The sequence below is a fragment of the Pan troglodytes genome, chromosome 5 (assembly GCF_028858775.2).
Source record: "Pan troglodytes isolate AG18354 chromosome 5, NHGRI_mPanTro3-v2.0_pri, whole genome shotgun sequence".
NCBI lineage: Eukaryota > Metazoa > Chordata > Mammalia > Primates > Hominidae > Pan > Pan troglodytes.
Genome location: NC_072403.2, coordinates 131,161,391 through 131,182,540, shown reverse-complemented (window position 1 = coordinate 131,182,540; position 21,150 = coordinate 131,161,391). Strand labels below are relative to the sequence as shown.

The 21,150-nt window shown below is 37.2% G+C and overlaps 1 protein-coding gene and 1 pseudogene across 1 annotated transcript in view; both read left to right on the top strand.

Annotated features, from left to right (window-relative positions):
- Nucleotides 1–21,150, top strand: part of MAN1A1 (mannosidase alpha class 1A member 1) — a 172,745-nt gene that overhangs the window by 63,845 nt on the left and 87,750 nt on the right. The window lies entirely within an intron of this gene.
- Nucleotides 16,023–16,579, top strand: LOC104006964 (large ribosomal subunit protein uL13-like; annotated as a pseudogene).

Here is a 21,150-nt window from a genome sequence, read left to right as displayed (position 1 = left end):
TTAACAGCAATCTGGTTTTGCTATTTTTATGAACACAAAAAATTTGATACCATAAAATAACCCACATATATTGCTTATATTGAATTTTCCATAAAAGGTAGAAATATGTGGTATAAACAAGAAAAATCCAACAATACATTTGGATCCACCAGAAATACATTAGCACCCTCCCAAATCCTGCCTAAATACTAAATTATAAAAATTGAGCTCACATTTATCCTGCTTTCTTATATATGGAAAGAACTTTAATTATGATCTCTAATTAGGTAGATTTAAATCCAGAAAGTAGAGATATCAACAAAAGGCCTAATTGGAAAAAAAAAAAAAGAATTGAAAACAGTGATCACAATACCTTAAAATAAAAATATATGTTAATCCCATACAGTGAAGAAATAACAGCTATGCAATATAGTTAAAAGGAAGAATTGAAATAGTGATACAGTGAAATTAAAAATCAGGTAATCGATATAGTTCGGATGTGTGTCCCCTCCAAATCTCATATTGAAATGTGATCCCCAATGTTAAAGATGGGGTCTCATGAGAGATGTTTGGGTCATGGGGCCAGATCCCTTATGAATGGCTTGGTGCCTTCCTCCAGGGTAATGAGTGAGTTCTCACTCTATTAGCTACAGCAAGGTCTGGTTGTTAAAAAGAATCTGGCCGGACATGGTGGCTCATGCCTGTAATCCCAACACTTGGGGAGACTGAGGGAGGGGGATCACTTGAGCCTCAGGAATTTGAGACAAGTCCAGGCAATAAAAGCCAGATTCTGTCTCTACTTTAAAAAAAAAAAAAAAAAAAGTCTGCTACCTCCTTTCCCTTCACCTGTCTCTCCTGCTCCCCCTCTGGCCATGTGTGACACCTGCTCCCTCTTCACCTCTGCCATGATTATAAGTTTCCTGAGGGCCCCACCAGAAGCAGATGCTGGTATTATGCTGCTTCTACCATCTGCAGAACCATGAGCCAAAATAAACCTCTTTTCTTTATAAATTACCCAGCCTCAGGTATTCCTTTATAGCGACACAAAACAGACTAATATAGTAATTAAATTCTTTACAATATTTTTCATATGCTATAGACAATGAAAATTTTAGGAAAATATGTACATCATACCTCCAATCAAAATATAACATTAGAAATGTACACGTTTAAAATGGTAAAACTACTTGAAAATTTAAAAATCTCTCAAATAACTAGATCAAGGAATGAGTATACAATATTAGACTACTTAACAACTACAGTATAAGCATCACATTAAATTTGTTGGAAAGCAGCCAGAGTTATACTTAAAAAAATACATAATTCCAAACGTCTGCATTAAGAAACAATAAATATGTGGTTAAGTCTATATTTCATTAATTTAGGGGAAAAAAAACAAAAAGTCGTAAGAAAAATAAGAATATAAATAGATTGCAGAATGAAAGAAAAGCTGATAAAGCTTTCTCTGCCCCTTCTCAACAGCGTCCTTATTGAGACAGTCTTCTGGGAAAGACCTTGAGAGCAGTAAGAACCATGTTTTTCACTTATTAAGAGACAGAAAGTTTTGATGACCGTGAGTTTGAGTGGCCCCCTCAGCAGGAAGACTCTTCTAGGCATGTTTTTGTATAGTGTCCTCACCTGTACAGAGTGGCACATGGAAATGGTGCTTATCAGATTGGGCGGTGATTGGGAAAAAACCGTGAGAGATGTGCTCCAGATCACAATCACTATTTGGAAGAAATCAAGTATCTCTTCAGCAGATATTGGATGAGTGCCAACTATATCTCAGACACTGCTCATGGCCTCGAGATATGCCTGAGATAAAATAGCCCCCAATCCCTGGCCTTGTGGAGCTTACATTTTAGTGATTAAATGTAGCTCATAAACCAAAACTGGAAAACTTGATGAGACCTGTAAGAAAAAAAGTTGATGTTCTGGTTGGTCGGTTTTGTTATTGGAATGACCGGCCAGTACACAGGGAGAAAACCGACAGTGATGTTCATCCAACTGACCTTCGTACTGCCAGCGTCTCCCCTCTTCAGTCTCTTCCCCACTGTGGCACTAAGGAAGGTTGTCATCACTCCACACAGTCTTCTTGCAAACCACCACTGGTCCGTGTGGCCTTAAAAGTTGAGTCGTTTTGATTTGGCCTACAAAGCCTTTGTAATTCAGCCTCAGCCTACCTTTTCTGGTTTCCTTCATAACAGTCCTCATGGACCTTCCACTGTATAACAGACCCTTTTTCTTCCAAAAAATGCACCAAGCGCATCTGTGTGCTTCTTAAATCTGCATTCCGTCTACCTAGAATGTCTTTCACCCTGCTCCTTCCACCCGCCAAGATAGATACAGCCCCTCCGAGGCCCTCCCTGGCTGTACAACACTAAGAGACCCCCTCCCACCCTTCACTTCCTTTCCTGCATTCTCTGCATACGCTATTATTATAGTTCATTGTTTATGGCTCTGTGAGCCCTCTCACCTACTCACTCCCTTTTCCCCAGTAGGATTTGTACAACTCAAAAATAAAAATGACGTTTCTGCTGTTTTCATATCCTCATGCTTAACACTGTATGCCTGTCACTAGAAAACATTTAGTAAATGTTTAGTCATTTAGTCATTGACTAAAACTCTTCAACAGGTTTTCTGTGACCTTTACTTTTTAAAACCACAACAGAAAATTATTCCAGTGACTTTTAAAGTAAAATCTGTACATGGATAATATAAATAAGCAACTAGCCTGGAAGGCTTGGGGTAGGAGATGGGAAGGAGAAAATGTAATGTAGTAAGGTGATTGACAATATGCATGATCTCTAACCACAAATAGCCTCTGTGGCTCCACCTTCAACCCCCACCCCAGCTAGCAAAACATCTTCCTTTTTATCTGTTCTGTACATCCTGATTCTCTGAAAAAGAAAGTTTTGAAAATCGGCTGGAGACTATTTGTAGATTATATCATTACTAAATACAGTAGGTCATTTATTGTAGACCTTTAAAATAGATTTAACATAGAGCATTCTGAAATTATAAACCTAAGAAGAAATTATAAAAAGTAAATGTGAAAGTGATTCTACAGGGTACATATATGGTCCTTAATTTGAGGAAACTAACTAAAACTTAATGACACATTTATGCCAATTTCCTAGAAAGGAACAATTTTAATTATATTTATCAGGTGATACTGATTGTTATATTAATGTAATTATATAATTATGTAATTGTTGTATATTAATGTGTTTGGCCCTTTGATTTCTTAGAGGTTTAGATTTAGCCTTACATATATTTTAAATATTAATTTACTATTTGGCATTATTGAAATTTTTATAAGAAAGGAATGTAAAATACTGAATAGCTAATATTTTCATTTAAAAGTTTAATTCAGTAAAACAGAGAATTGTAATTTTGCTTATTATGTTTATAATTAAATTTCCATGGTTAATGAGTTATAGCTGTTACACATTGACTATTCCATTATGATTGGTAAATTTAATTTGTACTTTAAAAGGAATATAGGAGTGTACAGAGTTGATTCAAAAACAACACATACTTTAGTCAAAAGAAATTACTGCTTTTTCTTGTCCTAGAGTGAATTACAGAAATCATACCTACCCCTAAACTCAGATCTGTTCTGTTTGTCCCTCTGCATAAGCCCTATCTTGTACTGATAATTGTTTTTGAAAGCATAGTTTTATAAGCTGTAAAAATTTTATCTCCACAATTCATGAGCACATTTCTACGTTTCACTAGTAATCCTAGTCCTGAAACTTATTTATACTTAATGTGTAAATGGTAGAAGCTGGCCTAGCCCTTGATCTCATTGCCAAGTGAGTGCTTGAAACCTAACAGAAAGGGAAAGTCAGAAAATTCAGTTGTTTTGTTTTGTTTTGTTTTGTTTTGTTTGTTTTCTGAGACGGAGTCTTGCTGTGCCGCCCAGGCTGGAGTGCAGTGGTGCGATCTTGGCTCACTTCACTGCATCCTCCTCCTCTCAGGTTCAAGCAATTCTCCTGCCTCAGCCTCCCGAGTAGCTGGGATTACAGGCTCCCACCACCATGCCCGGCTAATTTTTTTTTTGTATTTTTAGTAGAGATGGGGTTTCACCATGTTGACCAGGCTGGTCTCTTATCTCTTGACCTCATGATCCACCCACCTTGGCCTCTCAAAGTTCTGGGATTAGAGGTATGAGCCACCGCACCTGGCCAAATTCAGTTGTTTTTTAATGAAATATTTTTATCCCTTTTAGTTTAGCATAGTTCCCTACACATAGCAGCAAACTACAAATTCACATCAGTGAGAAATAGACCTGTGTTATCATTCAACAACAGCCTGAAATCTCAATGGATTAAGACAGCATGTTCTACCTTGACTCTGCTTCTCATCATCCTTCCTTCAGAGTCCAACCTGCTGGGGCAGCTGCCATCTAGGTCATTTCTAGTTGTCATGGGGAAGAGGGAGTGGTGGCAAAAGAGATTCTGGCAAATCCCACACTGGCTTTTAATGCACTTGTCTGAAAGACCCATGTTACTTCAGCTTACATGTCATTGGCCAGAGCAAGTCATAGGGCCACTACAACTTAAAGGGGTGAAGAGGTGGTGATGAACAGCATTCATGACCACCACAGCGACCACTGACTTGGGTTAGACTGTGTAGCCCTCTTAACTGCCCAGAGTAGCAGAAGATAAGAATTACTGAGAAGATAACTTTGTCAAGAGTCCCCAAACTGGAGCCAGCAAGTCTCACTGGAAAAAGCCTTCAATAAAGTGGCACCAAAGTAGGGTGACGAGTGTGACTTGGGATATGAATCTTCACTAACACACATCTTCACTAAATTTTCAAGTAAAAAGCACTTGTTTACAAAGTTTCCCCTCTCCTGAAAATACCGTCTACTCTGTAGGCTTCTCCCCGGCCTTCCAGATTTGAAACAGTAAAGTTGACAGACAGACATATACTGCCCTCTATACCACCACTGCTGTTGTCTGTGGTGGGAGCCAGTTGCTGTTTGGCAGCGGCCTGCCGTGTTGCCTGGATGTTAAAGACCTGGTGCTTTTCCTTCCACCACTTTTTCTTTGATTTCAGTGCTCACTAGGTCAGTCACTTCTCATTTTTCAAAAGCCTAATGAAAGAGATGAGGTAATATGTTCTATTTTGATTTATATTGAATCACTTTATAATTCATAATGACTGTTGAAACCAATACTTCAAATCATTTTTATTGCCTGAGTCATATTGACATGGATTTCTAACACAGATTTTTGCCTGTGAGTGAATGTTTTTCAACAAAAGTTGTTTTTTTCAGGAATGTTCTTGCAAATTATTTTTCTTTCAAATTGTGATCTCCTTTAGAAGGGTATATAAGATAGCTGTAGCAAGAAATTTAAAATTTAATAGGGCTAGCAGAAAATGCCTCAGAATTGTGATAATTTACCATCTGGTAATTTCATTCATTAAGTGAATCAGCAGATGCTTATTGAATACCTGCTTTGAGGCACTGCAGTTGGTGCCGCAGAAACAACAGTGAATAAGAGAAACACAGTCCCCATTGACAAATGTTAATTCAAATATTAATTTCACAACAACCCTATAAAGTAGGAGTAGGAACTGTTTTTATTCTCATTTTATGGAGGAAGAAACAGAGGCACAGAGTGTTATTTGCCCAAGGACATGCAAAGTAGCAGAGCTAGGCTTCAAACTTGGGCATTCTGGCTCCCAGCTACTGAGTAGCAGCTAGACATTAGAGATCTCAAGCACAGAAGATAAGATATTGATAGGCCTGAACCCATGAGTCATCAACAACTAAATGATAATTGAAAGAATGGACAGGAGTAAGATTGTCCAGGGCATTATACACTGAGAAAATAGGCCTTAATATTTAAGTGTTGTTGAGAAGAAAGAGCTAGAAAAGGAGACTCAGAAGTCGTGGTCTGGGAAGTAGGAGGGAAACTAGTAGAATGTGACTTCACAGAGTCCAAGAGAAAATACTATTTTGAAAACAGATGTTCAGTTGTGTCAAGTGCTGCTGCTAGAAGTTGTATATGGACTCTCTTTAGCATCTTACAACATGGAGGTCATGGATGACTTTATGGAGGGTACTTCAGTAGAGTAATAGGATAGAATCCAAATTGTTTTTGATTGAAGAAGAGAAGGTGGTAAGGAAATTAAGATTAGTTCAAGGTCTTTAAGCAGTTAGGGGAAGGTGGCATTCACGAAAACAGATGGCCTTTGGGGAGGCATCCTTTGCAATATGAGAAAGCGGAGGAGAAGGTAGGAATACAAGTAGGTAACTTATTAGACTTGGTGGCAAATAAATGAGATAGTTATTCTCTGGTGGATCCTGTTAAATACAAGACAAGGATTTCTGCTGAGACTCAGGGGAAGAGGAGAGATGTTTGATGTGAACGTGTACAGTTTAAAATTGTCATTCTAAAGGGCTGAGTACAGAAACATGGTAGAGGTTCTGGACAGTGTCTAGGCTGGTAGCCATGAATTTATGGTAGCCTCAATCCTCACAAGTGTATGATGCTTTTTCCAACAGTGTTCGGCACTTTAGGTACAAGCATGGAGAAGGCAGTTAGTTGGTTTTAGTTGAGGTTTGGTAGCCAGGTAACACAGAGAGAAAGGCATGGATTTTAAAGTATTGGCAGAATTTATTAAATGTATAGACCATGCAGTCCAAGATGAATATAAGGCAGTAGGAAAAAGGCAGGTGAGTAGTGGTTAGAGAGAAGATGGACTGGTTGAATTGCTTGAGGTTTAGCTGAAGTAGCGTAGGAGTAGTAGCCATAATTTAATAGGTTACTGGAAGCTTTTAAAGTTAAGGCTATATGGTGGGATGTATGAATTAAAAGAGTTTTTTTTAATGAAGCAGTTTTAAGTGATGTCATAATCTAGGATAACATGAGATTGAGTGGTTGAGGGGGGATTTTGCCAGAGTCTATCTGCATGGCTGTGTTAGTCCATTTTGTATTGCTATAAAAGAATACTGAGGCTGGGTAATTTATAAAGAAGAGAGATTTATTTGGCTCACGGTTCTGCAGTCTGTATAAGCAAGGCTCCAGCATCTGCTTGGCTTCTCATGAAGCCTCAGGAAGCTTTCCACTCACGGCAGAAGGCAGTGGGGGAGCAGGCATGTGACATGGTCAGAGAAGGGACCAAGAGAGAGAAGGGAGGTGCCATACTCTAAACAACCAGATCTCATGTGAACTTGCAGAGCAAGAACTCATTCATCACCAAGCCATTCATGAGGGATCCACCCCCATGATCCAAACACCTCCTACTAGGCCCCACCTTCCAACACTGGGGGGGGGCACATTTCAAGATGAGATTTTGAGGGGACAGATATCTATTATCACTGACGATGCAACATATTTCAATTTTAAAAACAATAAGATGTAAAAATTGCTGTTTAAAAAAAAACTAAGTACCGGTGAACTGATTTTTAATACTGCTAAAATATAAACACTTTCTATAAAATTCATAAATCCATACTAAAATATGTACTGAGCAAAGGTTGCTGCTTAAACAAAAAGCAGAGGGAAATATTCATGCAGAATGAAGTTTAAATATGTGATTGTTGAACAAACATTATGACTCTAGAGCCTTAAGAAGTAAGTCAGATAATTAGAGTTGGCAGTAGAAATGTAAACAAAATGAATATCAGCTAATTAGCTGGATTTTAATGCAACTATACCTATACAGAGCTGTTTCTTCTAAACTATACGGAATTTTATCTGCATAGATAAATGTAGACAGTTCGATTGTGGTGCTGTGAATTTGTTTTGAATTTTTGTCATTGGTTTTTGTTTTGTTTTGTTTTTTCAGAATTGAGGGTCTCTCTGTCACTCAGGCTGGAGCACAGTGGCACGATCATAGTTTACTGCATCCTTGAACTCCTGGGCTCAAGGAATCCTGCCTCAGCTCTCTGAATAGCTGGGACTGTATGTGCACACCACCATGCCTGGCTAATTACTTTTTACTTTTTTATTTATTTATTTATTTTTACTTTTTTTTTTTTTTTTTTGAGATGGAGTCTTGCTTTGTCGCCCAGGCTGGAGCGCAGTTGTGCAGTCTCCGCTCACTGCAAGCTCCGCCTCCCAGGTTCATGCCATTCTCCCGCCTCAGCCTCCCAAGTAGCTGGGACTACAGGCGCCTGCCACCATGCCCGGCTAATTTGTTGTATTTTTTAGTAGAGACGGGGTTTCCCCGTGTTAACCAGGATGGTCTCCATCTCCTGACCTCGTGATCCACCCTCCTCGGCCTCCCAAAGTGCCGGGATTACAGGCTACTTTTTATTTTTTTGTAGAGATAAGGCCTCACCATTTTGCCCACGCTGGTCTTGAACTCCTGACCTAAAGTTACCCTCCTGCCTCTGCCTCCCAAAGTGCTAGGACTATAGGTATGAGGCCACTGCCCCTGGCCTGGATTTCTTCTATAAATTAAGTCTTACCTAATGTATGAAACTATCATTTGATTCATAAAAAAATTTGTTTCTGTTAAAAATTTTTATGGTCTGGGAATTAGGTGCCTTCTAAAGGAAGTCCTCTAAAGATTTTATTTGCCAGACTTTCTTGTGTTATCACTTTATGATGTAGATTTATGGTTTATGTATTTTTTTAAGTTTTTTTCTTTAAAACATTTTAGAAAATAGTTCACTGACAGATCATAGGGTTAACCATTTTAATAATAATAATGAATTCACTTCTGCTACATGATGAAATGTTTTCCCAAGAGAGGTCATATATCTGAGTATGCCACAATTTGTTTGCATTTGAAAGCAAACAGCTCCAGTCTTATAATTTAGCTGAAAATTCATTTAAATTGATAATAAAATAAACATAAGCCTTGAGGGCAATGTTTGTTTTTAACTTAACAATTGATCTTTATATTATAATAATTTGAAGTATCCGATTCCTCTGAAGTAGTACAAATAGAGATTCTAAGGTCCTTCAAAAACAAGGAAATTCCAGAGCCTTAATAGGATAGGCATAGAACAGAATAATTTTTTTCGTGGCTCTTTATTCTAAACACTTTTGTTTTTCATTCTTGCCATTAGGTAGAAGGCTAGGGTTAGAAAAGATAAGCAGAAGAGATTGTCATCTTAGTTTTATAAATACCATTTAGGTTGATGCATTTACTTGTGTAATCATATTTTATGTTATTTTTAGTTATTGACAAAACAATACCCACAGTTGCTCTAATTTATAAATTACTGCTAACTTATGTGTTTCAGTTCTTAAGTCTAACTTGATATTATGATTATTAAATAGTGACTTCCTTAGTTTTCTCTGATGTAGTTACTATTGTCAGGTAGAAAGAACACTGTATAATACAGTTTAGGTTTAGCTATTAAGGCAAATAACTCCAGCATTTATGAGTTTCTGCCGTCTAATGCTTTATAACTAAACTTGGAATAATACTAATTTAGAATTGAGCCCTGAATAACTAGTTATAGTAGACTTCTGTCTATCATCTGGTCAGGCTTCCAATTTTTAACATGTCTAGTACCTTATGATTCACTCCTTTATTCAGCAAATGTGTTAAGCATCTTTTATGTTCCATGCCATGTTCTAGTCTCTGGAGGATTCAGCAGTGAACAAATTAGACAAAGTTTCTGCTTTCGTAAAATTTACATGATAAGGGGGTAAAATGTTAAACAAGTTCACAGGATAATTTTAGATGGCAATAAGAGCTCTGAAGAAAATACAATATAACCATGTGATAAAGTGATGGAAGGTGGGAAAGGGAGATGATGAGGACTACTTTCGGCCAAATCGGAGCCACAGTCTGAATGACATAGAAGGGTCAACTATGGAAGATTTGGAGGAAGTAACATTCTAAACAGAGGAACTTAAGAGTTCTGTATTGATGGTTCATTTCTTTCTTTCCTTTGGAATGAAGAAGAAGAGAAGGAGGGCAGCAATGGTGATAAAACTTTTTTTATGGTTTATTGTGTGCCAAGTACACAGTATCAATACTGGGGTAATTATGTCATCTCCATATTGTAGATACACTGAAGCTCTGAGAAGCTAATTCCTTAGCCATATAGGACATGACAGAAATGGGATTAGACTCTGCTGTCTGTAGCAAAGCACATGACCGTGTCCACATATTATTCCCAAAACCAGTGTTGCCAGGGTTGGTACCACAACTTTTCTTCCTTTTCTGTTTACTTGCTCATCAGTTACATACCTAAATCTCATAAAAATGAACTAGCAGTTGCCGGGCACGGTGGCTCACGCCTGTAATCCCAGCACTTTGGGAGGCCAAGGCGAGTGAATCACCTGAGGTCAAGAGTTTGAGACCAGCCTGGCCAACATGGTGAAACCCCGTCTCTACTAAAAATAAAAAAAATTAGCTGGGTATGGTGGTGCATGCCTGCAATCCCAGCTACTCAGGAGGCTGAGGCAGGAGAATTGCTTGAACCCGGGAGGCAGAGGTTGCAGTGAGCCAGGATCATGCCACTGCACTCCAGCCTGGGCAACAGAGTGAGACTCTGTCTCAAAAAAAAAAAAAGAACTAGCAGCAACCTTCTAGCCCATGAAATCTTCCACTTCTTGGGCAACAAAGAATAATTAAGTTATGAAAACTCAACCATCACACTCGTAATGCGTATGAGTTAATAATAGATTTTTGCACAAGTTGTGTTTGAAAACATTTATTCATTGCACTTAAGTCTTTCTCAAAACACAAAGCTGTCCTTGAATTTTTAATATAGTTCATTAAATTGAAAAAATTCTCATTTTCTTTCCCATGTTTTTATTCTTCAATCTCTGACTCTTTTCATCAATAGAGTAAAATGGTTTTCATTATCCAGTAAGTACATATAACAAAAACTTTCAATATATATAAAGACAGCCATGTGATTTCAGCTTTAATCCCTCTTTTTATTCTGAACTAAAGTCAGATACACTTCAAAATGTTGGTAAAATGTATATATTTTGGTGTGACATTGTGACAGTTAAGGTATACATTCAGCCTTTTCTCAGGCATATTGAAAATGGTAGTTGAGGTAGTTGAGACACTGAATGAGGTAGATGTTCACGATTTAGAAAAAAACATTATTTTCAATTTTCAAATCATATCTGATATAAATGAAGGGAAGAGGTAATACCTTGTCATTTCAGATGAAACTAAAATATTTTGGCTTTATCAACAGACATAAATTATGAAGGCTTACCAATACAATTGGTATGCTTTTATGTAATTAGAGAACTCCAAAAAGCACTTAGAAATAGCTCGTAAATCTACCATATGTTGACAGCACTTCAATGAATTTCTCTAGACTGTGAATAAAAATTTGGACTCCAGTGCTCTTTATATTTTATTCACTTAGAAAAAGTGAGACAGGATTGCTCAGATTTATTGTCATATATCATAAAAGTAACTACAAAATATCTACTCATTATAGTTAAAGATTTACAGTGAACATTTTATAGTATGTTTTCTCTTAATTATGTTAATTGTTCACAAATGAGAACACTCAAAACCAGTGCTTCTAAGGTTAAACTAAGATTAGATCCAGTGACGTGCATCTGTCAGGAATTTTTCATAGGGATCCAACCCATAGTGAAATCTCAGGAGGTCCCCTCAAATAATGGAGTTTAATTATTACTCATAAATGGGCAGTTTTCCACACTGACAGATGTTCTCAATCTCATGCAACCCCACTACTTGGTGTTGCAATTCCCACTACTTTTCCTTAACCATTCAATGCTTTCCCCTATGTCCAGATAGATGCTGAATCAGCATTTACCCACTTTATGAATACTCAGAATAAAATACCAACACTTAGACTCCTCTCCCCCAACCTTTTTTTCCTATCAAATTAACAAAGACAGAAAATCATGTTAATACCTAGTTTGGTAAGAGTGGGGCAAAATTTTACTCTCAGGCATTGCTGTTGGGAATGTCATATAATAAAAGTGTTGTGGAAAAGAAAAAAAACAAGTGCTGTATATATGAGTAGATCCTTTTAGCTCCAGTTACTCTTATCCTGCATTGGGGAATCTATCCAAAGGAAATAATCCAAAAATGTAATTATATTATGCCAGAAGCAGGTCTTGGAAATATTTTATATATTTAGTAAATAAGAAGAAACATCTCAAATATTCAGCAGCAAGGGAGTGCAGCAGATCATGGAATGCTCACATAACAGAGTAATATGCAGCCATTAAAATTTATGCTTGTTTATTCAAGGGCATGGGCAAGTATGGGTAGGGTAAATAATGCAGGATACTTTCATGTATAATATGATTTCAGCTATGGAAAATACAGAGAAAAATGCATGTGGAGCTATTTCTAAACTATAAACCTAATATTCCTAAATATTTGCTTTCAGTTGGTATGTGATCCTTCCCCCTGCCTGTTTTTCTGTACTCATCTGAATTTCCATACAGAACTTGTAATATTCTTTTGATCAGAAAATATTAAAGGAGAAAATCACAACAGATTTGGAAAACAATCATTAACTAAATTTCTGCCCCAGTCTTACTCAGGATTCAGTTTTTCCAACCTCTAAAGATTTAAATTTTTTTAACTTTTCATACTAGAATTCAGCTTATAAAGTCTTGAAAATCACCTTTTTCCCTTTCTGACATCTGTTTCATAAAGAAAATGACTTAGTGGTAACTGGATTTCCTTCTTTATAGTCAATTTATAGATTTCCATCTTAGAAGGTTGTTTATTTACAACAACATCTATTAGCTGTTAATATTATCCTCAGTTCACATGGAAATGGAGGTGACATAAAGTTTAAATAAAGATTGGTCATAAATCCTTGCAGTCTCAGATCCAACTACTTTGTCTTTATATTATCCAAAGCAGTTCAAAAAGACAAAGGCTGCTGATAGTAACAAGATTTCTCCGTTGAAAACACACACACATTCATAAATCAGTCGAAAGTGTGGTACAAAATAGTATGTATTTTGTATTCTTTAAAAAAAAATGAGCATTTCTAATCTCTTCATTTTCCTTAACCATTTAGAAGTCAAAAGTTGAATTATTTGTGATAAGTGTATATGCTCTATTAATATATTATTGCTATAGATAAGCATATAATAAAGTTTATATTTATTACTAGCATACATGGAAATTTTGGGCTACTGAGATACCTGGCACAGTCAGTGACTTTGTCTATTCCTACAGGATCTAATTGAAAGGTGTTAGGAAAGGCATAGCAAAGAGCCTTTTTCCTGTTGTTACAAGCAGTAAATGGCCCCTAAGAAACTTCAAAAAGAATGAATGCTTGCTTGAGAAAGAAGGGAGTAAGAGAAAAGCTGTTCAGTAATGAGCAGGAGAAAAAAGAAAACCTGGTCTGAGAGATAAAGAGGTGACTATTAAAAGGGAAGGACACAGTCTACCAGAAACTCGTGAGGCTTTACAAATCAAAATCTAGACTCGCTTTACCATGGAAACTGAAGACAATTAGAAAGTATATGTTTACAATTTTGTAATATTTTACTTTATTTTTAATTATCCAAAGCAAATGTAAGACTATTCATGATAGGAATTGATAGTTTGGTTATGACTACACCGATATTGAAGCCGTGTGTAAATTTGAAATACTTAATTTTTTAAAGCTGTTTCATGGAATCTATAGATGTGACAAAAAACTAATAATGTATTCTGTCACTTTACTTCCTTGTCACCCTAAGACTGTGTTTCTCCTTCCAGTAATAGGATACGAGCTACTTGTCTGAGAACATGTAACTGGAGTAGACTTTTATGTAGTGATCTGAGGCCCTTACTAGTTCTCTTTCTTTCTAAGGGAAATCACCAAATTTTGAGCCTATAGGTAAATCATTTGTAAACAGGGGGTTGGCTGGGTGTGGTGGCTCACGCCTGTAATCCCAGCACTTTGCGAGGCCAAGGCAGGCAGATCACCTGAGGTCAGGAGTTGGAAACCAGGCTGGCAAACATGGTGAGACCCTGTCTCTACTAAAAATACAAAGAAAATAGCTGGGTGTAGTGGTGCATGCCTGTAACCCCAGCTACTCGGGAGGCTGAGGCAGGAGAATTGCTTGAACCCGGGAGGCGGAGGTTGCAGTGAGCTGAGATCACGCCACTGCACTCCAGCCTGGGCAACAGAGTGAGATTCTGCCTCAAAAAAAAAAAGAGATGGGGCTACTTGAAATAATCATTGTATTGGAGACATCCAGCTAATGAACTTAAGAAGTAGCTCTTATAGGGTGGAAAGAACATTACCTTTAGAATCTAGAATTCTGGTTTCTCAGGCTCTGTTTGGTTATTAGGTATTACCTAGAGCAAACCCCTTATCACATTGTTTTTTTTTAATTGATTTAAGTAATGGAATATGAAATAAATGTCTTTTAAGCATTCCTTTAAATCCAGTTTTCTAGAACTATGATACACTAACATTCAAGTTCACAGAATATTATAAATTAGGGGAGGGGTATAGTGGGATAAATTTCCTTCCTGTAACTCAAAACTTCTTAACCCATTTTTGTATCTAAACACAATGACTCCTTCCAGTTAAATGTAGAGTTATGTTTCTTGCCATACAATGCTTAGGTAGTCCAGATATGTATACATGGGAATGAAAAAGAAGTAGAAAAGTTGGGCATCTTTTTCCCCTGGAAAAATATTGTGTTCTATGGAAGAGAAGGTAGTTGGTGGATAGTGGAAAGCAGATGCTAAAAAGTAGAGAAGTCGTTCAAGGAAAACAATAAACTGCAATAGTCACAGAAACAGTTGGGAATATGTACTGATTCTTTACTTAGGGGATGACCATAGTTTTAACTCATTTCTTACCCCAAATTCGCAGATTGCATTCTATTGTATTATAAATAGATCTCTCATTTTAATGACCAACTCAAGGGATATTCTGGCAGCCGTGGTGAGAATGAGAAACAAAGATTTTTATACCCAGCAAAACTGACTTTCAGGTGTAAATGACACAAGCGGGCTATTATCAGCATGCAAGAACTTGGGAATATTGTTTCCAGGACCCTTTCCTGATGAATATACCTGGGAACAAGCTTCAGACAACCAAATAAATACTGTAAGATGTCCAAAATAGGCATATTCATAGAGACAGAAAGTACATTAGTGGTTGCCTAGGACAAGAGGGGTTGGAGGGAAATGGGGAGTGACTGCTGATGCACACAGCACTTCTTTTTTGAGATGATGATAATGTTCTAAAATTGTGAATCAACTCAGTGTGAGTATACTAAAGCCACTAAAGTGTATACTTTAAATGGGTGAATTGTATGATATGTTACAAAGAAAAACACTATAGTTCTGAGTTTTAATTGAAAATATTAATATGAGCATATGATATATTGTATTTTAAATATACATAAATATGTGTATATATGTATGTCCCCTGAAAAGACCTAGAAACAGTAATGAAACCAGTAGCTATGAGCATCTCTAACACACAGAGTGCGGGCTTGAATTAATATTTTCCACTAACCAGGGCTTCTTGGAGAAGAGACTGAAATTGGAAATGTACAAGATTAGTCTGAAATATCAAACCAGGTAACAAAGAAGCTAACAAAGACTGCTAGAGTAAGGTCAAAGGACTCAGGAGCCAACTGGAAGAGGCTTCCATTGGCCAAAAATGAGAATTTTGAGTTTCAGTAAAAATAAGAACTATAATAGATTAAAATCCACTAAGTACGTTTAAATTGATAAGTTCAAGCCATGGGCAGTGAAGCATGCATGTAATCACAGCTACTTGAGAGGCTGAGGCAGGAGGATAGCTTGAACCCAGGAGTTCAAAACCAGCCTGGACAGCATAGCGAGACCCTATCTCTAATTAAAAATAAAAATCAATAAATGGATAAGTTCATCATAATGAAAAGCAAAAATAATTGGTCACCTTCAAAGAATGACAGGAAAGCAATTATCTTGAAAACTGGTATTTTCCCAGGCAGCTGCCAAAGATGGAGGGGCAGGTCCTGGTGCTCACTGGCCAAGGCCACCTTCTGGTCTGCCTGACAGCCGTCCTGGATAGGCAGGTACTGCTGGGCCAGAAGGTGGTGGTCGTGTACTGCAAAGGCATCAACATTTTTGGCACTTTCCACAGAAACAGGTTGGAGTACCTGGCCTTCCTTCACAAGTAGATGAACACCAACCCTTCCTGAGGCCTCCCAGCTGCATCTTTTGGCAGACCGCTTGAGGCATGCTGCTTCGCAAGACCAAGCGAGGCCAGGCCGTCCCTGACCACCCCAAGGTGTTTAATGGGATCCCACTGCCCTATGACAAGAAAAAGTGGATGATGCTTCCTGCTGCTCCCAAGGTTGTGTGTCTGAAGCCTGTGAGAAAATTTGCCTATCTGGGGTGCCTGGTTCACGAGTTTGGCTGGAAGTACCAGGCAGTGACAGCCACCCAGGAGAAGAGGAAGGAGAAGGCCAATATCTGCTATTGGAAGAAAAAACAGCTTATGAGGCTATGTAAACAGGCCCAAAAGAATGTGGAGGAGAAAACAATTACACAGAGGTCCTCAAGACCTATGGACTCCTGGTTTGAGCCCAGTAAAGACTGTTTATTCCTTATGATTGGCCTGGCCTGCCGTTCCACCGTTGCTGCCGTGGGGTGTAGAGGACCCAAGGGTGGCAATCCAGGTGCCACAGACAGCCTGGGACTTAGGAAGCTGGGGGTAAGGAAAGGGCATTATTCAACTGCCTTTCTATATTGTTACTTTAAACGACTCTAAGAATTGTTCAGGCGTAATTTGTCTATGGCCTACTTGTTCATGAGAGAGTTGTTTTAGAAAAATGAGGGCCGGGCGCATTGGCTTACACCTGTAATCCGAGCACTTTGAGAAGCCAAGAGATTGCTTGAGTCCAGGAATTTGAGACCATCCTGGGCAACATTATGAAACCCCATCTCTAACAAAAATGCAGAAATTAGCTAGGCATGGTGGCACATGCCTATACTCCCAGCTACTTGGGAGGCTGAGGTGGGAAGGTCACCTAAGCCCGGGAGGTCAAGGCTGCAATGAGCCAAAATTGCACCACTACACTTCAACCTGGGTGAAAGAGTGAGACCCTGTCTCAAAAAAAAAAGTAAAACAGTAGTAAGAAGAGCCAGTTACCTTGGTTTCAAGATTAGCAAAAGGGAGCTGGAACATGCATTGGAGGGAGCCCTACCTTCTGAATGGGCCATCTGTTTTAACTTCCCACCTTATCCTATACTCTGCAGCTGTGATAATGTGGAAAAAAAAAAACACCTGGGGACAGTATGAGCTTGCTGTTTTACAAAGAGTATGTATAGAAGCATAGACTGGGAAGATGTGTGACCAGGGCGTTACAGGGTAGCCCTTGCTCCTTCCCTGTATTTTGTGGTCCGAATCAAATAAATTGCTTTTAAAGAAGAAGTCTGGTAAATAAAGGAAAAGAATCAGGCACTTATCTTGCCCCTCCTATGTGAACTGTATCACTGGTAACTAAATAGTAGATAAGCATTGTTTCTCTTAAAATTATACCTGCTTACAAATGAAAGTGAAATGATAAAAGTAGAAAATCACCATTTTTACAACCCCTGATGAATTAATGGATCTGGGCCATGGTCACCAACAGCTGCTTACTTCTCAAAAGGAGAGCAAACCACATAGTGCCTCCTGATAACATATCACCTATAGTCTTGCCAAAGGCATCAAGTCTCCACATCCAGCTTCCAATTTGTCATAAATACAGAAGGAAGAATGTGCCAAACTCCACCACACATAATGCAGTCAGGAACCCATAGAATAAGTCTCCCACAGTTGAAATAACCCAGATTTGTCCATATAAATTATAAGGAAAAGAAAAGAAAAAATGAGACGCCTATGGTTTAAAATAAGAGGCTTCAAAGTCATCCTTTTTTGAAGTGATCATGACTGTCTATAGTGTCTAATGATGTAGATTTGGTTGCTAAAACCATATAGGATAGTAAATGCCAGGATGTGGTTACTTTGGGGGAGAGAGAAGGAAGTATGACTGGGACAAGGCCCACGTAGGGTTTCTAGGGTGGCTGGCAAAGTCCTGTTTCTTGATCTGGATGCTGCTTACTATGGCGTGTGTCTTATAATGTTACACTAGGCTATACAGCTGTATGTTTGTGTTGGAGAGTTCATATCTGTGTGTGTCTTTTTAATTAAAAATATTTTGAAATAACTACATAATTTTTAAAAGGTTATTTAGAAAGTCAAGCTTAGTGGAATCTGCCTTACATCTTGAGATATATTTTGGATCTCTCTCTGTAAATAATACTTAATGTACTGAGTTATCTTGATGTATGTAAATTACAGATTATATTTCAACATAAAACAAGCATAATTCAAACATGTACATGTAAATATTCTATAATACATGTCTGAAAGTGCTGCTGTAAACATCTGTCCAGTTTTTTGTATGGTCATAAATTTTCAGTTCGTTAGTTTAAATACTAAGGAGTGCTATTGCTGTATCATATGGTAAGAGTGTGTTTAGTTCTGTAACTGCCAAACTGTCTTCCAAACTATCTGTACTATTTTGCATTTCCACCTGCAATGAATGAAAGTTCCCGTTGTTTCACACCCTCACCAACATTTGGTGGTGTTAGTGTTCTGGATTTTGACCATTCTAATCAGTAGGTACTAATTAGTATCTTGTTGTTTTCATTTGCATTTACTTGATGATTTGTGATGTGGAACATCTTTCCATATACTTATTTACCATCTGTTTGTCTTCTTTAGTGAGGTGTCTATTAAGATCTTTGTCCCATTTTTAAAGTTGGAATCTTTGCTTTCTCATTATTTTGAAGAGTTCTTTGTATAATTTTCATTAACAGTTCTTTATTAGATACATGTTTTGCAAATGTTTTCTCTTAGGCCTTGGCTTGTCTTCTCATTCTCTTGACAGTGTCTTTTGCAGAGCAGTTTTTCATTTTAATGAAGCTCAGCTTGTCAAATTTTTTCTTTCATGGATCATGCTTTTAGTGTCATATCTAAAAAGTCATCTCCAAACCCAGGGTCATCTAGATTTTATCCCATATTATCTTCTAGGAGTTTTATAGTATTGCATTTTACATTTAGGTCTATGATCCATTTTGAGTTAATTTTTGTGAAAGGTATAAGGTCTGTGTCTACATTCATTTTTTTTTTTGTATGTGTATATGGATATCTAGTTTTTCCAGCACCATTTGTTAAAAAGGCTATCTTTTCTTCATTTAATTGTCTTTGTTCCTTTGTCAAAGATCAATTGACTGTATTTATGTGGATCAATTTCTAGGCTCTCTATTCTGTTCCATTGATTTATTCTTTCACCAGTACCACAAATCAAGACAAGATTGTCTTGATTTCTGTATCTCTATAGAAAGTCTTGAAGTTGGGTAGTGTCAATCATTGTCAGAAATTGGCTATTTTGAACCTTTTGCTTCTCCACATAAACTTCATAATCAGTTTGTATCTACAAAATAACTTGCTAGAATTTTTATTGGGATTGCAGTAATCTATTATTCCAAGTTGGGAAGAACTGACATCTTGGTATTCAATCTTCTATCTATAAACATGGAATATCTCCATCTGTTCTTTGATTTTTTTTCATCAGAATTTTGTAGTTTTCTTCATATGGATCTTGTACATATTTTGTTACGTTTATACCTAAGTATTTCATTTTTAAGTGTGTGATCACAATGTAATCTAAATGGTATTGTGTTTTTAATTTCAAATTCCACTTGTCCATTGCTGATATATAGGAAAACATTGATTTTCTATATTAACCTTTTATCCTGAAATCTTGCAATACTCACTTATTAGTTTCAGATTTCTTTTGTTGATTCAGATTTTCTGCATAGAAAATATGTCATCTGCAGACAAAATTTTATTTTTCTTCTTTCCTAATCAGTATACCTTTTATTTCCTTTTTTATTTTTTCTTATAGGACATCTAGTACAATATTGAAAAGCAGTGGTAAGAGGGGACATCCCTGCCTTGTTCTTGATGTTAGTGGGAAATCTTCTATTTCTCACAGTATTATGATTTTTCAAATGTAAAAGCTGAACCAGCACAAAACCAATGTTTATTTTCCCCTGCCTTCTGGATTCTAATTAATCATTGGTAGAGGAAGTTTAGGCTGTGTGAAGAGTTTGGAAAGACCTTAGGAAATTTTTTTAAATGTTTATTTATTTAAAATTTTTATTAAACTTTATTAAAATGTTCAAGTTTCCTGAAGTGTTTAGACATCAAGAAATATTTACATACATCTCTAGTTTATATTTCCATCCTGTTGATTTCCCTATTAAGAATTTTAATGAGGCCAGGCTCAGTGGCTCATGCCTATGATCCCAGCACTTTTGGAGGCCAAGGCAGGAGGATCACTTGGGCTCAGGAGTTTGAGACCAGCCTGGGTAACAAAACAAGACCATGTCTCAAAAAAAATTAAAAATTAGCTGGGTGTATTGGTGCATGCCTGTAGTCCCAGCTACTTGAGAGGCTGAGGTAGGAGGATCACTGGAGCCTAGGCTTTCAAGGCTACAGTGAGCTATGATTGTGTCACTGCACTTTAGCCTGGGTGACAGAGTGAGACCTTGTCTTAAAAAAAAAAAAAATTTTTAAAAGGCACTTAAAAGAAGTCCAAAATGTATCTCAGGAAAGTTGTACAAAATGTATCTCAGGAAAGTTGTACATAAAATAAGACAGGCCTCATTTTACAGATGTTTCTCAATTATGTTATTCCAAATCTACAGTATTGGCATAGCTTTCACTGTTGAAAGGTGTTCTCATTTCTTAAAAATGTTTTTAACCTCCTATCACCAGTCCTATGCTAAAACAGGGTATTTTACCCATGAACTACCACAAATAGATAAAAATAGCTACTTTACATATAAATGGCCCTTTAAAACTGGATACTATTGTATGCCAATTTGCAACATAGTCTGTATGAAAAGAGAAAACAGTAATAAATGCTGTGTTATGGACCAATGATTAGATTCTCAATGTGGTGTAAAGTACTCACACGAGGTTCATTCTTGGCCTCATAAATTTGACCATATCTTTTCATTCTAATGCTCTTAAATGACTTAGAGACATGACTTAACAGTAAAATAAGCTCCTAAACAACAACCGCAAGCACATAAAAACCAAAATTATGCAGTGATGGCATGCCATTTGTTCAGGAATTGGCTGTCCTATTTACTCTTAAATATAACAGCAAATGGAGAGTTGATTGTTAAACTGCACATTCAGGACCTCATGGTTTA